The 20,374-nt window shown below is 43.3% G+C and overlaps 1 protein-coding gene across 2 annotated transcripts in view; it reads left to right on the top strand.

Annotated features, from left to right (window-relative positions):
• The window catches only part of LOC115108364 (procollagen galactosyltransferase 2-like), a 44,130-nt gene that overhangs the window by 4,881 nt on the left and 18,875 nt on the right, over nt 1-20,374 (top strand). The gene's annotated exons all lie outside the window — the stretch shown is intronic.

The following is a 20,374-nucleotide window of genomic DNA, read 5'->3' as shown; positions in this document are numbered from 1 at the left end:
CAACTCTATGCGAAGGAGATGTGTCACGCTGCATGATGCACGTGCTGGTCACAGCAGATACTGACTGGTTTACTGATCCACACCCTTACCTTTTTTAAGGTACAGTATCTGTCACCAACAGTCATGTGAAATCCATAGATTAGGGCCTAATGATTTTATTTCATTGACAGATTTCCTTATGTGAACTGTAACTCAGGAACATCTTTGAAAATGTTGCATGTTGCGTTTATATTTTTGTTCAGTGTAAGATAACTCAAGAAATCTGTCAATAATTTAGACATTTTTGCAGAGGAGATCTTAATTGCGCAAAACAACCTCACAAAATGACATCATAATATATGCACAAACTGTTCCGGACTGTTTCAGATGAGAAGCATGTGGACTCCTTAAGTGTTAACTACTATTACAGGGCTCCAGACTAACATTTTCCCCTAGTGTCACAGGTGCCACTAACCTTAACAGTTGATGGCACCAGCCCATGAGTAATCCCCTTATAAAGTCATTAATTGTGCCTTATTAAGAAGTATAATAAATAGACTACTGAGGTATTCAATAAATAAATAGTTTTATCTAGCACGTTCCAAGCAAGAATGCAAGATATTTTGATGTACAACTTAATCCAGTGATTGGAGATGGGGAGAGAGTAGACACTGAGTGGCTCGGACAGCGGCACAAAAGGTGGGTGCTCAACGCACTGAGGAAGTGATGCGTAAAAGTGCTGTGGAGAGAATCACGGGAGAGACGAAAGGTCTGGATGACTAGTCTACAGGGACAAAGAAAGTCAGTGCACAAGCATGTGGAGAATGCCCATCACATACCTATTTTGTTGCACATGGAAACTTTTAAGAGGGACTTGATAGTTTAATGCGTTTTCTCTGTTTCTCCCAGAATTGAAGTCATCACCAGTTGGATGCTTTTGTCTTTTGTTTTCCACTCATCCTTTCAAGGCTTGCTTTTGTTTGCAGCTTTATGTCTGTCTGTTTCTCATTGAGAACACTTCCCAACGCACGCGCGCACACACACACACACACACACACACACACACACACACACACACACACACATATCTGCCCTGATGTTTTAATATTTAGGAACAGATTTCCTAAATTCAACTTATTTTTAGCCCGCGGGCCGTCTGTTACCGACCCCTGCCCGGCCCCTGACCTATAGGATGTGCCTGTTGCTGCTGCATTCTACTGTCTGTCTGTATTGTTCTCCTGAATCTGAACCAATGACTGTAAAGGTCTCAGTATATCTCTGCATGCCCTCAATACTAACTGCCAATGAGAAGTTTTTGGCAAAGAGACATTTATTGGGTCGTTGAGCAGCCTAGATGTTCAGTGTTGATAATCACTGTACCATGAAGAAGAGTTTTTTTAAGTATGAGAATCCACGATCAGCTCCTTCGTTCTGAAGAGGTTATTTTCCCGGCACCACTCCGCCAGGGCCCTCACCTCCTCCCTGTAGGCTGTCTCTTCATTGTTGGTAATCAGGCCTACTACTGTTGTGTCATCTGCAAACTTGATGATTGAGTTGGAGGCGTGCGTTTCCACAGTCATGGGTGAACAGGGAGTACAGGAGCGGGCTGAGCATGCACCCTTGTGGGGCCCCTGTGTTGAGGATCAGCGAAGTGGAGGTGTTGTTTCCTACCTTCACCACCTGGGGGCGGCCCGTCAGGAAGTTTAGGACCCAATTGCACAGGGTGGGGTTCAGACCCAGGGCGCCGAGCTTAATTATGAGCTTGGAGGGTACTATGGTGTTGAAGGCTGAGCTATAGTCAATGAACAGCATTCTTACATAGGAATTCCTCTTGTCCAGATGGGATATGGCATTGTGCATTGCAATAGCGATTGCATTGTCTGTGGATCTATTGGGGCGGTAAGCAAATTGAAGTGGGTCTAGAGTGTCAGGTAAGGTAGAGGTGATATGATCCTTAACTAGCCTCTCAAAGCACTTCATGATGACAGACATGAGTGCTACGGGGCGATAGTCATTTAGTTCCAGACATCTGGTCTGCGCATGCTCTGAGGATGAGGCCAGGGATGCAGTCTGGCCTGGCAGCCTTGCGAGATTTCTCTTGGGAGGTAATACGGTCGGCATTTGATTGTAAGGTATTCTACGTCGGGTGAACAAAAGGACTTGAGTTTTTGTACGTTAACACAATCACACTGTGAGTAGTTAATCATGAAACATACACCACCACCCTTCTTCTTCCCGTAGACTTCTTTATTCCTGTCTGCGCGATGTACTGAGAACCCAGCTGGCTGTATGGATGGGACAGTATATCCGGAGAGAGCCATGATTCTGTGAAACAGAGTATGTTACAGTCCCTGATGTCTTTCTGGAAGGAGATCCTCACCCTGAGCTCATCTACTTTATTGTCCATAGACTGAACATTAGCGAGTAATATACTCGGAAGAGGTGGATGGTGTGCACGCCTCCTGAGTCGGACTAGAAGTCCACTCTGAATACCTCTTCTCCGCCGTCGGCGTCTTGGAGCAGCCAATGGGATAAGTTCAATTGCACTGGGGGGTACGAACAAAGGATCCAATTTGGGAATGTAGTTTTCCTGGTCGTAATGCTGGTGAGTTACTGCCGCTCTGATATCCGAAAGTTATTTCCGGCTGTATGTAATAACACAAAAAAACATTCTGGGCTAATAATGTAAGAAATAGCACACAAAAAAACGAAATACTGCAAAGTTGCTTAAGAGCTAGAAGCAGAGCTGTCATGTCTGTCGGCACCCTCTACAATACATATACAGTATATGTATTGTATAAACAAAAACAGTGGTTATACAACCTAAATAAAGCGAGGCAGTGAAAGAAACAGAATGGTAGAATTATGATTTGTGAAATAAAAGCTGATTGTGTGATTAAATGTGTGCTGGCCACAGACCCAGTGCTAGTGGCTAATTACTGTGTTGGGGCTGACGGGTAGAGCTTGTACCCTGCTCACCTTTCAGTTCTCCCTGCCCTTCCTCTGCGACACGGAGACTGTCGCTGTTCATGTGTGTATGTAGGTTCACATGAGAGTTTCAACTGGGTCATGGCTGGAGGAAGGGCAGCCTGTGTGTATGATAGAGACGCAGAACAGATGGGATAACACACTCTCCACAGAAAGCTTCAGTAGTCTGAAAAGCAAATGGACGTGTCTGTCTGACAGAGAGGACTGAGAGAGAGGTGAGAAAGACTCACACTGTGCTGTGAAAGAATGCAGGGAATGGTTTTTAGGAAAGAGGTAGACAGGGGGCGGAGGCAGGGTGGTTGGCAGGCTTGTGTTGAGAATTACACAGGGGCACTGAGCAGGTTAGTAAAGTGAACTCACATTCCATCCATGCTCAAACAGTGTACCCTCCCCCTCCCCTCCCCTCCCTCCTCTGCCCCCAGGACAACATTGAGCTGGCTGCAGGCCAACAACTGGACCCGGGCCTGGACCCAGGCCTGTGATTGGTCACCAGGTCATGACTACGTGTTGTGACTGGAGGGAAAGGCTGAGAATGTAACTCAGCCCTGTGATTGGTCACCAGGTCATGACTACGTGTTGTGACTGGAGGGAAAGGCTGAGCTCATCTTTGGGGCAGCGTTCAGGAGTAACTCAGTAGTCTGGAGCTAGGTCTGTGGGCTGTTTATTGTAAGTGCTTAACCAGGTGGTGAACTGGAGGGAGAGATGGTTTGTCGATGTGTTTCGACATAGATCATGTCAGGACTATGAAAAGACAACGGTTCCCAGAATGATCTGTATTGATGTGAAATAGCCTAATAACAGAGAATTCCTTGTGGTTTCTATACTCGTATCCCCATGTTAGAGTATCATATGACATAACCCACTGCACAATGCACACACCAAGAAATCTGAACCACAAAGAAAAGATCTGAACCACAAATCATGTTTTAATGCTACATGCAGATGAAAGAGAGTACCATCCAAACCATGTGTGCCCTTAGGCCTTAGGTATTATAGTGTTGTTAGCACAGATGTCAGAGAGAGAGAGAGACACAGCTACATGTGAGCTCTCACATTTTTCAACATTTATACAAAAGGATAGATTTGGAGTTAGATAAACTTGGATTTTTCGGTAGGTACATATGCAGGATGCTACCCTCCACAGCATGGCCTTCGCTCCAGATCAAAACTCCAAACCTACAACCTCATTTTGAACCAAAACCAGAGAGATTACTGCTTCCAAGATTTCCCTGTTCCAAGCTATATGGAGGGTGCTCTAGCAAACAAACAGCAGATACCTGAGGACACTATCCAACCTGGAACTGAGTGAGTAGTGTTTGGTCTGATGCTATTTTGCAAGCCAAGAAGAAAAAGACAAATGAAAAAAAATGAAAAAAATTACATTACAATGATATATTTTACTTTATAGAGACTGAATGCTGAGGTAATGCTCAATTAGCACTTAGGTGTGAAGTAAAGGGTGTCGAGGCCTTTGGGCCCAACAAGTGGCCGGAGTCTTTGAAGCGTCCTCCCTTTGAAGCCCCCTCCCGCTGTTCAAAGACCATTCACTGGCATTTTCTACAAGAAATCTTCCTCCAGAAATAAAAGCATCTCCCAAGTGGGTGTGACACCTCGTCCCGTTGCCTGCTGCACTGCTGCTTGGATTCCATCTGGCAATCTGTTCACCATCTGCCCTGGCCTGTCTCCCCCTCTGGTACAGGTACCCCCACCACACTCCCGAGCTTTCGCTCACCTCCAGCACACACGCACTGTTGAGGCGAGTTATTCTGAACAAACGATGGCTAGCCCAAAGACGTTATATATATATCTTTTTATTGTGCATTTTTCTATTTGGCTTTTTGCCTCATAACTCCTGCACACTTTGTTGACTCCAAACTTTCTTTACCCAACTGTGGGACAGACTATGTTCATTCCCACACTCGGGACACTGGCTCTCTAGTGGTTACACAGACTTTTGGTCTCCCATCCTATTCTAACCACCTCTCGCTTTGTATTCATGTTACCTGATGAAATCGCTGTACAATATGATCTTGTTGCCATCTGATGCACATTCAGATGTCATAAATCAGCACTGTAGAGCTCTTCCTGTCCTATGCCGTGCCTTGATTGTATTTCTGTTGATGATATCTGGGAATGTGCATGTACACCCTGGCCCATCTACTGTTGCTAGCCCCAATTCAGACATGTGCTCTGATATCTGCTTCATTGATTTCTGCTCTCGTAAAAGCCTGGGCTTTCTGCACATTAACACTAGAAACTTATTTCCTAAAATGGATCAATTGAAAGTGTGGGTTCACAGCTCCAATCCAAATGTGTTGGTCATTACTGAGACGTGGTTAAGGAAGAGTGTTTTGAACACTGATGTTAACCTTTCTGGTTATAACCTTTTTCAGCAAGATAGATCTTCCAAAGTTGGGGGAGTGGCAATCTTTACCAAGGATCACCTTCAGTGCTCGGTTGTCTCCACCAAGTCTGTCCCCAAATTTGATTAGCTGGTTTTAAGCATTAAACTTTCAAATAGCTCTTAGTTGACTGTTGCTGGGTGCTATTGTCATCCATCAGCACCGGCCTGTACCCTAACTGCCATTAGCTCTCTCCTGGCCCCTTACACCAAGTCTGAATTTGTCCTGCTAGGTGACCTAATCTGGGACATGCTTAAACCACCTGACCAAATCCTAAAGCAATGGGACTCCTTAAATCTTTCTCAGATTATTACCAATCCCACAATGTATGACTCCAAACACCCAGAAAATGCAACTCTCCTCGATGTTATCCTCACAAATAATCCTGATAGGTATCAGTCTGGTGTTTTCTGTATTGACCTTAGTGTAATCACTGTTTTACAGCCTGGGTTTTGTAATGACTGCTCAGTGAAACGACCTGTGCTGATTTGTCATAGATGCTTGCTAATAAACTTTAATGAGCAAGCCTTCCTTCATGAGCTGGCCTCTGTAAAATGGGATAGAATCAGCTTGATCCCCTCTGTCGAAGACGTTTGGACCTTCTTTTTTGATATTTTCAGTGGTATTGTTAACAAATACGACCCCATGAAGAAAAGGATAATTAAAAACAGGTTCAGCCCCTGGTTCGACTGTGATCTTGCAGAGTTACTCTACCTCAAGAATTGCATTTGGCGAAAGGCTCGGCGCACGCATACTCAGGCTGACTGGCTATTGTTCAGGCAAATGAGAAATAAGTTCACTTACGCTCTCCAGATAGCTAAAGTTAGTTACTTTAAGGATCAGTTCTCTCTCTGTGGGTCTAACCCCAAGAAGTTCTGGAAAACCGTTAAAGACCTGGAGAATAAACCCTCCCCCTCACAGCTGAACATGTCCCTTAATGTTGATGATGTGGTTGTTACTGACAAGAAACACATGACTGAGCTCTTTAATCACCACTTCATTAAGTCAGGATTCGTATTTGACTAAGCCATGCCTCCTTGCCCGTCCAACATTTCCTCATCTCCCACCCCTTCTAATGTGACTATCCCCTTTCTTCCTTAAGGTTGCTGCCCATATCATCGCCAAGCCTATATCCGATCTTTTTAACCTGTCTCTCCTTTCTGGGGAGGTTCCCATTGCTTGGAAGGCAGCCACGGTTCATCCTTTATTTAAAGGGGAGATCAAGCTGATCCTAACTGTTATAGGCCTATTTTTATTTTGCTCTGTTTATCAAAAGTGTTGGAAAAACCTGTCAATAATCAACTGACTGGCTTTCTTGATGTCTATAGTATTCTCTCTGGTATGCAATCTGGTTTCCGCTCAGGTTATGGATGTGTCACTGCAACCTTAAAGGCCCTCAATGATGTCACCATTGCTCTTGATTCTAAGCAATGTTTTGCTGCTATTTTTATTGACTTGGCGAAGCTTTTGATACGGTAGACCATTCTTGTGGCCCGGCTAAGGAGTATTGGTGTCTCTGATGGGTCTTTGGCCTGATTTGCTAACTACCTCTCTCAAAGAGTGCAGTGTATAAAGTCAGAAAATCTGCTGTCTCAGCCACTGCCTGTCACCAAGGGAGTACCCCAAGGCCCGATCCTAGGCCCCACGCTCTTCTCAATAAACATCAACAACATCTGCTCAGGCAGTAGGAAGCTCTCTCATCCATTTATATGCAGATGATACAGTCTTAGACTCAGCTGGCCCCTCCCCAGATTTTGTGTTACATGCTCTACAACAAAGCTTTCTTCGTATCCAACAAGCTTTCTCTACCCTTAACCTTGTTCTGAATACCTCCAAAACAAAGGCTTATGTGGCTTGGTAAGAAGAATGCCCCTCTTCCCACAGGTGTTATTACTACCTCTGAGGGTTTAGAGCTTGAGGTAGTCACCTCATACAAGTACTTGGGAGTATGGTTAGACGGTGCACCATCCTTCTCTCAGCACATATCAAAGCTACAGGCTAAAGTTAAATCTAGACTTGGTTTCCTCTATCGTAATCGCTTCTCTTTCACCCCAGCTGCCAAACTTATCCTGATTCAGATGACCATCCTACCCATGCTAGATTACGGAGACATCATTCATAGATCATCAGGTAAGGGTGCTCTCGAGCGGCTAGATGTTCTTTACCATTCGGCCATCAGATTTCCCACCAATGCTCCCTATAGGACACATCAATGCACTCTATACTCCTCTGTAAACTGATCATCTCTGTATACCCGTCGCAAGACCCACTGGTTTATGCTTATTTATAAAACCCTCTTTGGCCTCACTCCACCCATCTGAGATATCTACTGCCGCCCTCATCCACCATATACAACACCAATTCAGCGAGTCACATTCTGTTAAACGTCCCCAAAGCACACACATCCCTGGGTCGACCTCCTCTTTTCAGTTCGCTGCAGCTTGTGACTGGAACGAGCTGCAACAAACATTCAAACTGGAAAGTTTTACCCTTGCTTCCAAAGAGCTCCCGTTCTACTGGATTACAACATTGAAAGCTAAGTAGCAGTCCAATAACCAACTATTTCCTCTGATCTACACTACAGTGCCTTGCGAAAGTATTCGGGCCCCCTTGAACTTTGCGACCTTTTGCCACATTTCAGGCTTCAAACATAAAGATATAAAACTGTATTTGTGAAGAATCAACAACAAGTGGGACACAATCATGAAGTGGAACGACATTTATTGGATATTTCAAAGTTTTTTAACAAATCAAAAACTGAAAAATTGGGCGTGCAAAATTATTCAGCCCCTTTACTTTCAGTGCAGCAAACTCTCTCCAGAAGTTCAGTGAGGATCTCTGAATGATCCAATGTTGACCTAAATGACTAATGATGATAAATACAATCCACCTGTGTGTAATCAAGTCTCCGTATAAATGCACCTGCACTGTGATAGTCTCAGAGGTCCGTTAAAAGCGCAGAGAGCATCATGAAGAACAAGGAACACACCAGGCAGGTCCGAGATACTGTTGTGAAGAAGTTTAAAGCCGGATTTGGATACAAAAAGATTTCCCAAGCTTTAAACATCCCAAGGAGCACTGTGCAAGCGATAATATTGAAATGGAAGGAGTATCAGACTACTGCAAATCTACCAAGACCTGGCCGCCCCTCTAAACTTTCAGCTCATACAAGGAGAAGACTGATCAGAGATGCAGCCAAGAGGCCCATGCTCACTCTGGATGAACTGCAGAGATCTACAGCTGAGGTGGGACACTCTGTCCATAGGACAACAATCAGTCGTATATTGCACAAATCTGGCCTTTATGGAAGAGTGGCAAGAAGAAAGCCATTTCTTAAAGATATCCATAAAAAGTGTAGTTTAAAGTTTGCCACAAGCCACCTGGGAGACACACCAATCGTGTGGAAGAAGGTGCTCTGGTCAGATGAAACCAAAATTGAACTTTTTGGCAACAATGCAAAACGTTATGTTTGGCGTAAAAGCAACACAGCTCATCACCCTGAACACACCATCCCCACTGTCAAACATGGTGGTGGCAGCATCATGGTTTGGGCCTGCTTTTCTTCAGCAGGGACAGGGAAGATGGTTAAAATTGATGGGAAGATGGATGGAGCCAAATACAGGACCATTCTGGAAGAAAACCTGATGGAGTCTGCAAAAGACCTGAGACTGGGACGGAGATTTGTCTTCCAACAAGACAATGATCCAAAACATAAAGCAAAATCTACAATGGAATGGTTCAAAAATAAACATATCCAGGTGTTAGAATGGCCAAGTCAAAGTCCAGACCTGAATCCAATTGAGAATCTGTGGAAAGAACTGAAAACTGCTGTTCACAAATGCTCTCCATCCAACCTCACTGAGCTCGAGCTGTTTTGCAAGGAGGAATGGGAAAAATTTTCAGTCTCTCGATGTGCAAAACTGATAGAGACATACCCCAAGCGACTTACAGCTGTAATCGCAGCAAAAGGTGGCGCTACAAAGTATTAACTTAAGGGGGCTGAATAATTTTGCACGCCCAATTTTTCAGTTTTTGATTTGTTAAAAAAGTTTGAAATATCCAATAAATGTCGTTCCACTTCATGATTGTGTCCCACTTGTTGTTGATTCTTCACAAAAAAATACAGTTTTATATCTTTATGTTTGAAGCCTGAAATGTGGCAAAAGGTCGCAAAGTTCAAGGGGGCCGAATACTTTCGCAAGGCACTGTATATTCCGTCTCCTAGAATTCCATCGTGCTGCGTAGAATCTTTCTGGGAGTTTAGAACCTTGATCCACCTCCGAGTGCAACTGTGTCACCTCAGGTCTGATAGCAGTGTGGGTTCTGGAGGGGTATCTCACGGTTCTATTACTTCTGTCAGGCCTGATAGTAGTGTGGGTTCTGGAGGGGTATCTCATGGTTCTAATTCTTCTGGCAGGCCTGATAGCAGTGTGGGTTCTGGAGGGGTATATCATGGTTTTAATTCTTCTGTCAGGCCTGATAGCAGTGTGGGTTCTGGAGGGGTATCTCATGGTTGAATTCTTCTGTCAGGCCTGATAGCAGTGTGGGTTCTGGAGGGGTATATCATGGTTTTAATTCTTCTGTCAGGCCTGATAGCAGTGTGGGTTCTGGAGGGGTATATCATGGTTTTAATTCTTCTGTCAGGCCTGGGGATGAGGGCCTTGGTTTGTGTCTTTCTGACCATGTCAGGAGACCCTTTGACATTTTTGGGAGTGTTTTTTTCACAGAAAGGAAATGGGGAAGAAGACAGGATAAGATTTTGTTGAATTTGTTGAAGCAGACAATTTGGGCTTTTGTGAATGTAAATTATTATATCAGATTTTTTTTCTCTCTTGGTTTCTCTGTATCATCTTCTCCCCATCTCTCTTTCTCTTTTTCCCTCTCACTCTCTCTCTCTCTTTCCCTCTCACTCTCTCTCTCTTTGATTTGATTTCCCTCTCTCACTCTGTGCATTAGATCATATCACTGGCACATGGCTGGTATGTGAGTGTGTGTTTAATTATCCTCAGTGCTCTGGCCCAGTGTCAGTCCGTTGGGGTCTGCATGTGGTGGTGTGTGTGTGTGTCTGTTTCTACTCAGCTGGCCAGTACCCTGCCTCTCCTTCTGATTCCCATTACCAATCCCATACCAAATTTCCCATCGCCTTGGGCTAGACTTATGCTTAGGGAGTAGCTCCGTGTCACAGGAACTACATGATTCACACAACATAATCCATACCACCTTCTAACTCACTCAACATAATATGAACACACACACTCCTGATGTGATTTACACACACCATTCTTACCTGAGGAGTGTTAATACCAGTTGCTCCCTCATAAAACCTGAGAGGATATGGGACTGTTCCCAGACCTATGTCTGACATCAGAGAAAACAGCTCCATGTCCCCTGCCAGGAGTTGTGGCTGTACTCAGAACATCCCGGGCCATGTGTTAGTGTCAGTGGATCCCCAAAGGGGAGCTGAAACAGAGCAGAGTGCTCAGTTAGAAGGGCCTGTTAGCATTGAAGTGATTGTCTCTTACCCAATAGTTCTGGAGGCAGCCCAGCAACAATGGATCTGGCAAATGCTGAAATAATCTGCTATCCAGACAAAGTATTCGATTTCTCTTCAGAAAGACAGGAAAATACCAGAGAGAAAGAGAGGGAGGTGTTTTGAGGGACGTAATGATGACAGGACAGTTGTGTATTCAACAGTGGCCAGAGGAGCATACAATTTTAGCCCAGTCAGTCAGTCTGCCTGTCTGTGTGTCATCATCCTGTCTTAAACACCGAGACACACTTTACTACCGCTGTTCATGCTCTCTCATTCTCTATCCATCCCTCTTCTATCCCTCCCGTCTCTCTCCCCCTACCTCTTCGCTCTCTCTCTCTCTCATTCTCTATCCATCCCTCTTCTATCCCTCCCGTCTCTCTCCCCCTACCTCTTTGCTCTCTCTCTCTCTCATTCTCTATCCATCCCTCTTCTATCCCTCCCGTCTCTCTCCCCCTACCTCTTCGCTCTCTCTCATTCTCTATCCATCCCTCTTCTATCCCTCCCGTCTCTCTCCCCCTACCTCTTCGCTCTCTCTCTCTCATTCTCTATCCATCCCTCTTCTATCCCTCCTGTCTCTCTCCCCCTACCTCTTTGCTCTCTCTCTCTCTCATTCTCTATCATCCCTCTTCTATCCCTCCCGTCTCTCTCCCCCTACCTCTTCGCTCTCTCTCTCTCTCATTCTCTATCCATCCCTCTTCCATCTCTCCCCCTACCTCTTCGCTCTCTCTCTCTCTCATTCTCTATCCATCCCTCTTCTATCCCTCCCGTCTCTCTCCCCCTACCTCTTCGCTCTCTCTCTCTCTCATTCTCTATCCATCCCTCTTCTATCCCTCCCGTCTCTCTCCCCCTACCTCTTCGCTCTCTCTCTCTCTCATTCTCTATCCATCCCTCCTCTATCCCTCCCGTCTCTCTCCCCCTAGCTCTTCGCTCTCTCTCTCTCTCTCTCTTTTTCTCTCAGTCGATCTGTCTTTCTTATTGTCCCTTATAAACAAAGTGATTGTGATAGTAAATTATACAATCAGTTTGAAATTATCTACACATGACTGAGTAGGTTATTCATCTAGATGTGCAGTAAAGACAGCGGTTAGGGTTTTCAGAGAGCATATTAAGATCGATGAGAGAACACCTGCTCTTTCCATGACATAGACTGACCAAGTGAATCCAGGTGAAAGCTATGGTCCCTTATTGATGTCACTTATTAAATCCACTTCAATCGGTGCATATGAAGGGGAGGAGACAGGTTAAAGAAGGATGTTTAAGCCTTGAGAGAATTGAGACATGGATTCAGAGGGTGAATGGACAAGACAAAAGAGTGCCTTTGAACGGGGTATGGTAGTAGGTGCCAGGTGCACCGGTTTGTGTCAATAACTGCAATGCTGCTGGGTTTTTCACACTCAACAGTTCCCATTGTGTATCAAGAATGGTCCACCACCCAAAGAACATCCAGCCAACTTAACACAACTGTGGGAGGCATTGGAGTCAACATGGGCCAGCATCCCTGTGGAACGCTTTTGAATCTTTGTTTAGTCCATACCCTGATGAATGGAGGCTGTTCTGAGGGTAAAAGCGGAGGGTGCAACTCAATATTAGGAAGGTGCTCCTAATGTTTTGTACACTCAGTGTATATTTCAAAGCTGTCTGTGTATTTCATGTGGGTGACTAAATGTGAGAAATTGCATGTTAGGGAGCAAGGCATTCAATGTGTGTAGAAATCGACAGTGTGAATTTATGGATGAAAGTGTGTAAAAAGTATGCGTGGGTTGCCCAGAGGGCAAGAACACAGAGATTCTTCTGACAGATTATATTGGCAGGTTACCTTGTTTGGCCTGACTGAGTGTGTATGGATAAGTCATGTGTGTGAGGATGAGGTGCTGTATAGGCTCTATGGGGGAGGAGCATGGGCCATTCTGCCGTGTGTTGACTGTGAATGTTCTGAGTAATTCGGCTAGTAGGTCTCACCCCCACCCCCTTCCCTGCCAGGCCAGCATGCATTGCCTCAGCCACGTCAGCCTGGGGAGGGGAGGGGGGCTACTGCAGACTTAACACACACACACACACAATTTAGACAGAGTGATGCATATATGTTAACACTAGTTACAGTACGAGGTCATGTCCAATCCAGATACATTAGAAGGATTTTAGGCCTTGTTACTTTCACTGAAGTGTTTGTTGAGTGTTTTTGGACCAGGTGTGACCCTTCTGACCCCTCCCATTTATCACTCTCAGCTAATCACACCTTCCTCACTGATGATGGCATAGCCAGTCCAAGTGGGACCCATAGATAAAGGAGAGAGGGATGGAGAGAGAGAAAGAGAGGGGAAGGATGTGTAGGTGAAACCTAGGAGCATGTGTTGTCCAGATGCATACCATAAAGAAAGAAAGCAGAGATGCAGTGCTCCAGGCCTGAAGATAATGAGCTGGAGAGTTACTGGAAACTTCCAAGAGGGCAGCGTGAATGAATAAAGTGAGAGATGAGTGAAAAGAAGGAGGGGGGACCAGTGTTCAGTCCAAACCCTCAAAGCCTGAATTGTTAACACTTTACACTCATACGGGTTGAAAATGGCAGATTTGGGCACTGAGAAGCTGTACAGTAAAATGCTATAAATGGCTCTGCGCTTCACAGCTCTGTATGGGTTTTGACTGACGGACGTTTTGAACTTGATCACTCCATGCGACAAGAAGTTAATTGGGCAACTTTTGCAAATGTTTTGTTGTCTGAGTGAGAAAAATGCTCTAAGTTAAGAGGACTTCACATTTCCATATCATACAACTCATGTCATATACAGTGTCAATGTTCAATATGTGTGATGACATGGCGTCATACCCTGGGTTGTTCTGAACAGAATGAGCCTATGTTTATCTATTGTGAAAAACATTTGCCGTGGAACACGCACCTGAATGAACTCGTGACTCCTTTCCATGCGCACCAAAATGACCATCTGCTTCTTTGAATTGCCCTGTGAAAGCCTAAAACTGTAAGATCGTATTTAAAACGTAACTGGTCATGTTGGCAATATAACAAGCTTTGAAATTATGCCCACCTGACCCAGACTGATTTAAAATGGCCGTTTTTGGATTGCATAAACAACAACCATAATTGTGTGATGGCGGGGATGGGGTTGTGTTCAACACAACTACAAGTGTTCTTGCTCTAGTTCCTCAAAGTCACAGCTAGGAGAGCTCATAAAAGCACCTTATAGTTGAAGACTCTTCTTTAAGTCATAAAAGTGCAGTGAAATGACGTAGGAACTGTGCACACTATGGAGAGGTTTGTGACCACTTGGAGACCTCTCACTCAAAGCCTTGTCATTTTTCCCCCCTTACTTTTCACCTACCTCACATTTTCCAGGAATATTCTTATCGTGTTACTGAATGTATCCAGAGTATTTTCAGATTTTGTTATCAACAAATACGGTGAAAAGTACAGTAAATGTAAAATGCACATATAAATCAACAGTGTAATGTTTGTATTCAGTCTTGTGTCAGGTGAACTCTCCTCAACTTTGGTCTAATAATTTTCCTATAATCTCCAAACTGTTCTCTTGTCATTTCTACCATGCTTCTGCATATGCTTTTCATATTTCTTCTGTCAGAAACATGTATATTTAGCCCTATCCATATACAGTAGGCCAATTGCCACTAGCGTAAAGGGTTAAACACAGTACCCACACATTCACAGGAGCGCTAAGACACGGGCACTATGTGCACTTATGAATACACTTTAAGATATACACAGTATCCCACAAGCACATTCATTTTTTCCTTTCACACATCATTGCTATTGACTTCCAGGCTTGGCTGCAGTGCATGTGAGTGTGGTTAGGGGGATGAAGAACAGTCAGAAACCTTCAACTGCTACATGGTTGAATAGGCTCCTCCTAGAATTGTGTTAACATTTTAGTGGGGAATGTGGAAACCAAACCTTAGTGTGGTCATCTGTTTGTTTGTGTTTTGTTTTAATAAGCGCGGTGAGGAATTTACTAAATAGGTTTACTTTTTCCTAAGGTATGAGATACAATCCTTCTGACATATTTGTCAGTGTGACCTCACAGACTCATATAAGGAAGGGAACAACGTAATGAAATTCAAACACATGCTCCAGAATGCTCACTCGCAAAACACACACACACACACCTGCACATACACGCATCCTCATATACAGAACATATCGAAGCTCCTCTGTTTTGGACTTTTTCACAAATCCACGCCTATTCAAATCCCAGAGCAGCAATTTTGTGGTTGAAAAAACATGTGCACATGCACATCTGCTCATTACCTCCAAGTCAGGTGTTTTTACCTTAACCTCTCTGGTACAAGTGGGACGCTAGTGTCCCACCTCGACAACAGCCAGTGAAATTGCAGGGCACCAAATTCAAAACAACAGAAATCACATAATTACAATTCCTCAAACATACAAGTATTTTACACCATTTTAAAGATAAACTTCTTGTAAATCCAGCCACAGTGTCCGATTTCAAATAGGCTTTACGGCGAAAGCACACCAAATGATTATGTTAGGTCAGCAACTAGTCACAGAAAACCATACAGCAATTTTCCAGACAAGAAGAGGGCTCACAAAGTCAGAAATAGTGATTAAATTAATCACTAACCTTTGATCTTCATCAGATGGCACTCACAGGACTTCATGTTACACAATAAATGCGTGTTTTGTTCGATGAAGTTAATCTTTATGTCCAAAAACCTCATTTGAAATTGGTGTGTTGTGTTCAGAAATGCATTGTGTTCAGAAATGCATTGTCTCAAACAAACATCCAGTGAAAGTGCAGAGAGCCACATAAAATTACAGAAATACTCATTATAAACAGTGAAATGATACAAGTAATAAACATACGAATATAGATATGCTTCTCCTTAGTGCAACCGTTGTGTCAGATTTCAAAAAGGCTTTACAGCGAAAGCACACTTTGCGATTATGTTAGGTCAGCTCCTAGCCACAGAAACCCATACAGCCATTTTCCAACCAAGGAGGGTGTCACAAAAGTCAGAAATAGCATTAAAATGAATCACTTACCTTTGATGATCTTCATCTGGTGGCACTCCCAGGTCTCCATGATAGACAACAAATGTTCATTTTGTTCGATAAAGTTCATCTTTATGTCCAAATACCTCCGTTTTGTTGGTGCGTTTTGTTCAGAAATCCAAAGGCACAATGCGCGCTCTCAAAACCAAGACGAAAAGTCAAAAAAGTACAATAAAAGAGAGTAGAAACATGTCAAACCATGTTTAAAATCAATCCTTAGGTTGTTTTTGTCATAAATAATATTTCAACCAGACAAAAGCTTCGTCAATGGAAAAGGTAAAAAAGAAATGCGCACTCCCGATCACGTGCTTGGTTCATGGATGGAAATTTCCACTGTCCTCTCATTGAAAGCGCTGTATCTATATTTTTCAGAGTAAAAGCCTGAAACAATGCCTAAAGACTGGTCACATTTTGAGGAAGCCATAGAGATCATGAACTGGGTCCTAAGTCTTTGTATGGTGGATAGGCTATCAATGGACAAAATAATAGTACTTCCTGGTTGGATTTTCCTCGGGTTTTCGCCTGCCGTATCAGTTTTGTTATACTCACAGACATTATTTGAACAGTTTTTGAAACTTTCGAGTGTTTTCCTATCCAAATCTACTAATTATATGCATATCCTAGCTTATGGGCCTGAGGAGCGGGCAGTTTAATTTGGGCACGCTTTTCATCCAAAATTCCGAATGCTGCACCTACCCTAATGAAGTTCTTAACAGCTTACGCCCCCACATACCCATTCATGTGCAAACACACACACTCGCTCATTTCTTTAGACCTCTCTTCCCATGTTTCTGCAACACACACACACACACACACAACCACACGTAAACCACTGCTGACATTACCATAAAGCATGTACAGTGCATTCTGAAAGTATTCAGACCCATTGACTTTTTCGACACTTTGTTACGTTACATCCTTATTCTAAAATGTATTTAAATCATGTTTTTTCCCTCATCAATCTACATACCCCATAATGACAAAGCAAAAACACACACAATCTTGTCTCAGAGCTCTATGGACAATTCCTTCAACCTCATGGCTTGGTTTTTGCTCTGACATGCACTGTCAACTGTGGGACCTTATATAGACAGGTGTGTACCTTTCAAAATCATGTCCAATCTTTTGAATTTATCACAGGTGGACTCCAATCAAGTTGTAGAAACATCTCAAGGATGATCAATGGAAACAAGATGCACCTGAGCTCAATTTTGAGTTTCAGAGCAAAGGGTCTGAATGCCTTCAGAAAGTATTCATGCACCTTGACTTTTTCCACATTTTGTTGTGTTGTACAGCCTGGATTCTTTTGTCCCAGGCCTTCACACAATAATGTCAAAGTGGAATTATTATTTTTATTACATTTTTACAAATTAATAAAAAATGAAAAGCTGAAATGTCTTGAGTCAATAAGTATTCAACCCCTTTGTTATGGCAAGCCTAAATAAGTACAGGAGTAGAAATGTGCTTAACAAGTCACATAATAAGTTGCATGGACTCACTCTGTGTGCAATAATAGTGTTTAACATGATTTTTGAATGACTACCTCATCTCTGTACCCCACACATACAAGTATCTGTAAGGTCCTTCAGTTGAGCAGTGAATTTCAAACACCGATTCAACCACACAGACCAGGGAGGCTTCGCAAAGAAGGGCACCTATTGGTAGATCAGTAAAAATAAAAAAGCAAACATTGAATATCCCTTTGAGCATGGTGAAGATATTTTTATTACACTTTGGATGGTATATCAATACACCCAGTCACTACAAAGATACAGGCGTCCTTCCTAACTCAGTTGCAGGAGAGGAAGGAAAACGCTCAGGGATTTCAACATGAGGCCAATTGTAACGCTCTGGGCGTAGTGGGTGCGAAGTCAGGCGCAGGAAGCAGAGAGTACAGGGTAGTGCTTTTAATTGCACACAAGGCGAATATAAGCCTCCCCACGAAACACAGGGTGCACAACAAAACAAATGCCCCAAACACGGGGACTCAAACAGTCTGGAGAAAAGCCCAAGAACGACAAACACGTCAACCTCAAATGTGCACAGTAGCAACACAAAACAATCCCTCACAAAGAGCAGGCGAGCCTACTGGCTAACATAGCCCGACTAATCAGCCTACACACAAAACAGGTGAAACCAATAAACAGAAAGAGGAAAAGGGATCAGTGGCAGCTAGTAGGCCGGTGACGACGACCGCCGAGCGCCACCCGAACAGGAAGGGGAGCCACCTTCGGTAGGAGTCGTGACACCAATGGAGACATTAAAACAGTTACAGAGTTTAATGGCTGTGATTGGAGAAAACTGAGGATGGATCAACAACATGTAGTTACTCCACAATACTAACAATACTAACCTAATAGACAGAGTGAAAAGAAGGAAGCCTGTACAGAATAAAAATATTCCAAAACATGCATCCTGTTTGCAATAAGGCACTAAAGTAAAACTGCAACAAATGTGGAAAAGCAATTCACTATATTTCCTGAATACAAAGCATTATGTTTAGGGCACATTTCAACACATCACTGAATACCACTTTTCATATTTTCAATCGTGGTGGCTGCATCATGTTATGGGTATGTTTCTCATCGGCAAGGACTAGGGAGTTTATAGGATGAAAAATACATGGATTAGAGCTAAGCACAGGTAAAATCCTAGAGGAAAACATGTTCCACTTTGCTTTCCAACAGACACTGGGAGATAAATTCACATTTCAGCAGGACAATAACCTAAAACACAAGGCCAAGTATACACTGGAGTTGCTTACCAAGACGGCAATGTTTCTGAGTGGCCTAGTTACAGTTAAATCGTCTTGAAAATCTATGACAAGACTTGAAAATGACTGTATAGCAATGATTAACAACCAACTTGACAGATCTTGAAGAATTTTTTAAAGTATAATGTGCAAATATTGTACAATCCAGGTGTGCAATGCTCTTAGAGACTTACCCAGAAAGACTCACAGCAATAATCACTGCCAAAGGAGATTCTAACATGTATTGAGTACTTATCTAATCAAGATATAGTAGTGTTTTATTTGTAATAATTTTTGTACAAATATTTACATTTTTCTAGCGATTTTAATCCCACTTTGTAACAATGTGGAAATGAATATTTTCTGAAGGCACTGTATACCTCCTTACACAGGCTCAAACATGAACGAACACACACACTGGGAAACACATTGTGAAAGGGCTGTTATTAACCCCATGATTGCCCCTGTGGTCCTTCAGGCCTACGTTCTCTCTCCAGTTGGACTGGCGCTGTCTGTCTGGAAATCTGTTGGTGTCTAGCTGTTAATATGAAGTCACAACAAATCTCTCTGCTGAGAGATCTCTCTCTCTCGCTCTCTCTCTCTCTCTCGCTCTCTCTCTCTCTCTCTCTCTCTCTCTCTCTCTGGAGCTGTGTGTGTCACAGATGTCAATATTGTTATCTCTGAACTGGGTGTGTATAATGAATTCTGTCTACAGTGTTATCTCACGGTGGACAGTGTTAGCAGCGGTTTTGTAAAATGTGTGTTTATACACTGCTATCTCTGGTCTGTCTGCACTCCAACATAGTAGGCAATGAGTTTGTCTGGAGAGGTTATGGTCGGGAATATTACAGCAAGCAGTGGAAAACTCCAGTGTGTGTGTGTGTGTGTGAGTGTGTGTGCCAGCAGTGGCACTGCGACCTCTACAGATACACTGGCCCCGCTCTCTCTTTCTATTGACCTTTCCTCCATTAAGCACATACTGTATTAGGTGCAGAGAGAGAGGGAAGCAGGTTAGATTTACTTGATTATGTTGAAGTTGTACTATAGATATCCTCTCAAGGTCATAGGCTATTACTGTGAGGCCACAACTCTGTAGAAGTGATAGTGTGATAGCATGGGTGAGAAAGACCGGGTGAATGTGTGACTGGATGAGTCTATGACAGAGTTGGGGTAGGTGTGTGTAAGGACAGGCAAACGGTGTGCAGACAGTGGCAGCAGTGTCAGTAAGGAGGGTTGAGGTTTTCCAGCTGCAGTACTGTACTGTACATTCTGGCCTGTTTGTTTGTTGCTCTTTTTACTCTCTGTGGTTTGTACTTACAGCCTTTCCACCTTATAGCTTTCCAAACTGTCTGCCAGACCTGATTTACACAGGACACTGTGTGTGTGTGTGCGTGTGTTCTGATCCTACACACAGTGTATCAGCTATGTTGCTGTATCATGTCGACACATTACCTTGATGTGTTATGTTGACACTCTCATCGTGGTTTTTTTAATACTGCAGTGGGCTAAATCAGTGTTTCTTGGTGGTCTTAAATAAATCTACTTTCAAACAAACGTATATGCCTCATGGTTATGAGCTTTAAAAAAGAAGACACCTGTATCATGTCAGATATAGAGTTGAAATGTATTCAATTTCGAGTTTGCATCACAATATTACACTTTATATTACACAAGCCTGA

Source organism: Oncorhynchus nerka, linkage group LG24, assembly GCF_034236695.1.
Source record: "Oncorhynchus nerka isolate Pitt River linkage group LG24, Oner_Uvic_2.0, whole genome shotgun sequence".
Lineage (NCBI taxonomy): Eukaryota > Metazoa > Chordata > Actinopteri > Salmoniformes > Salmonidae > Oncorhynchus > Oncorhynchus nerka.
This window is presented reverse-complemented; position numbering and strand designations above follow the sequence as displayed.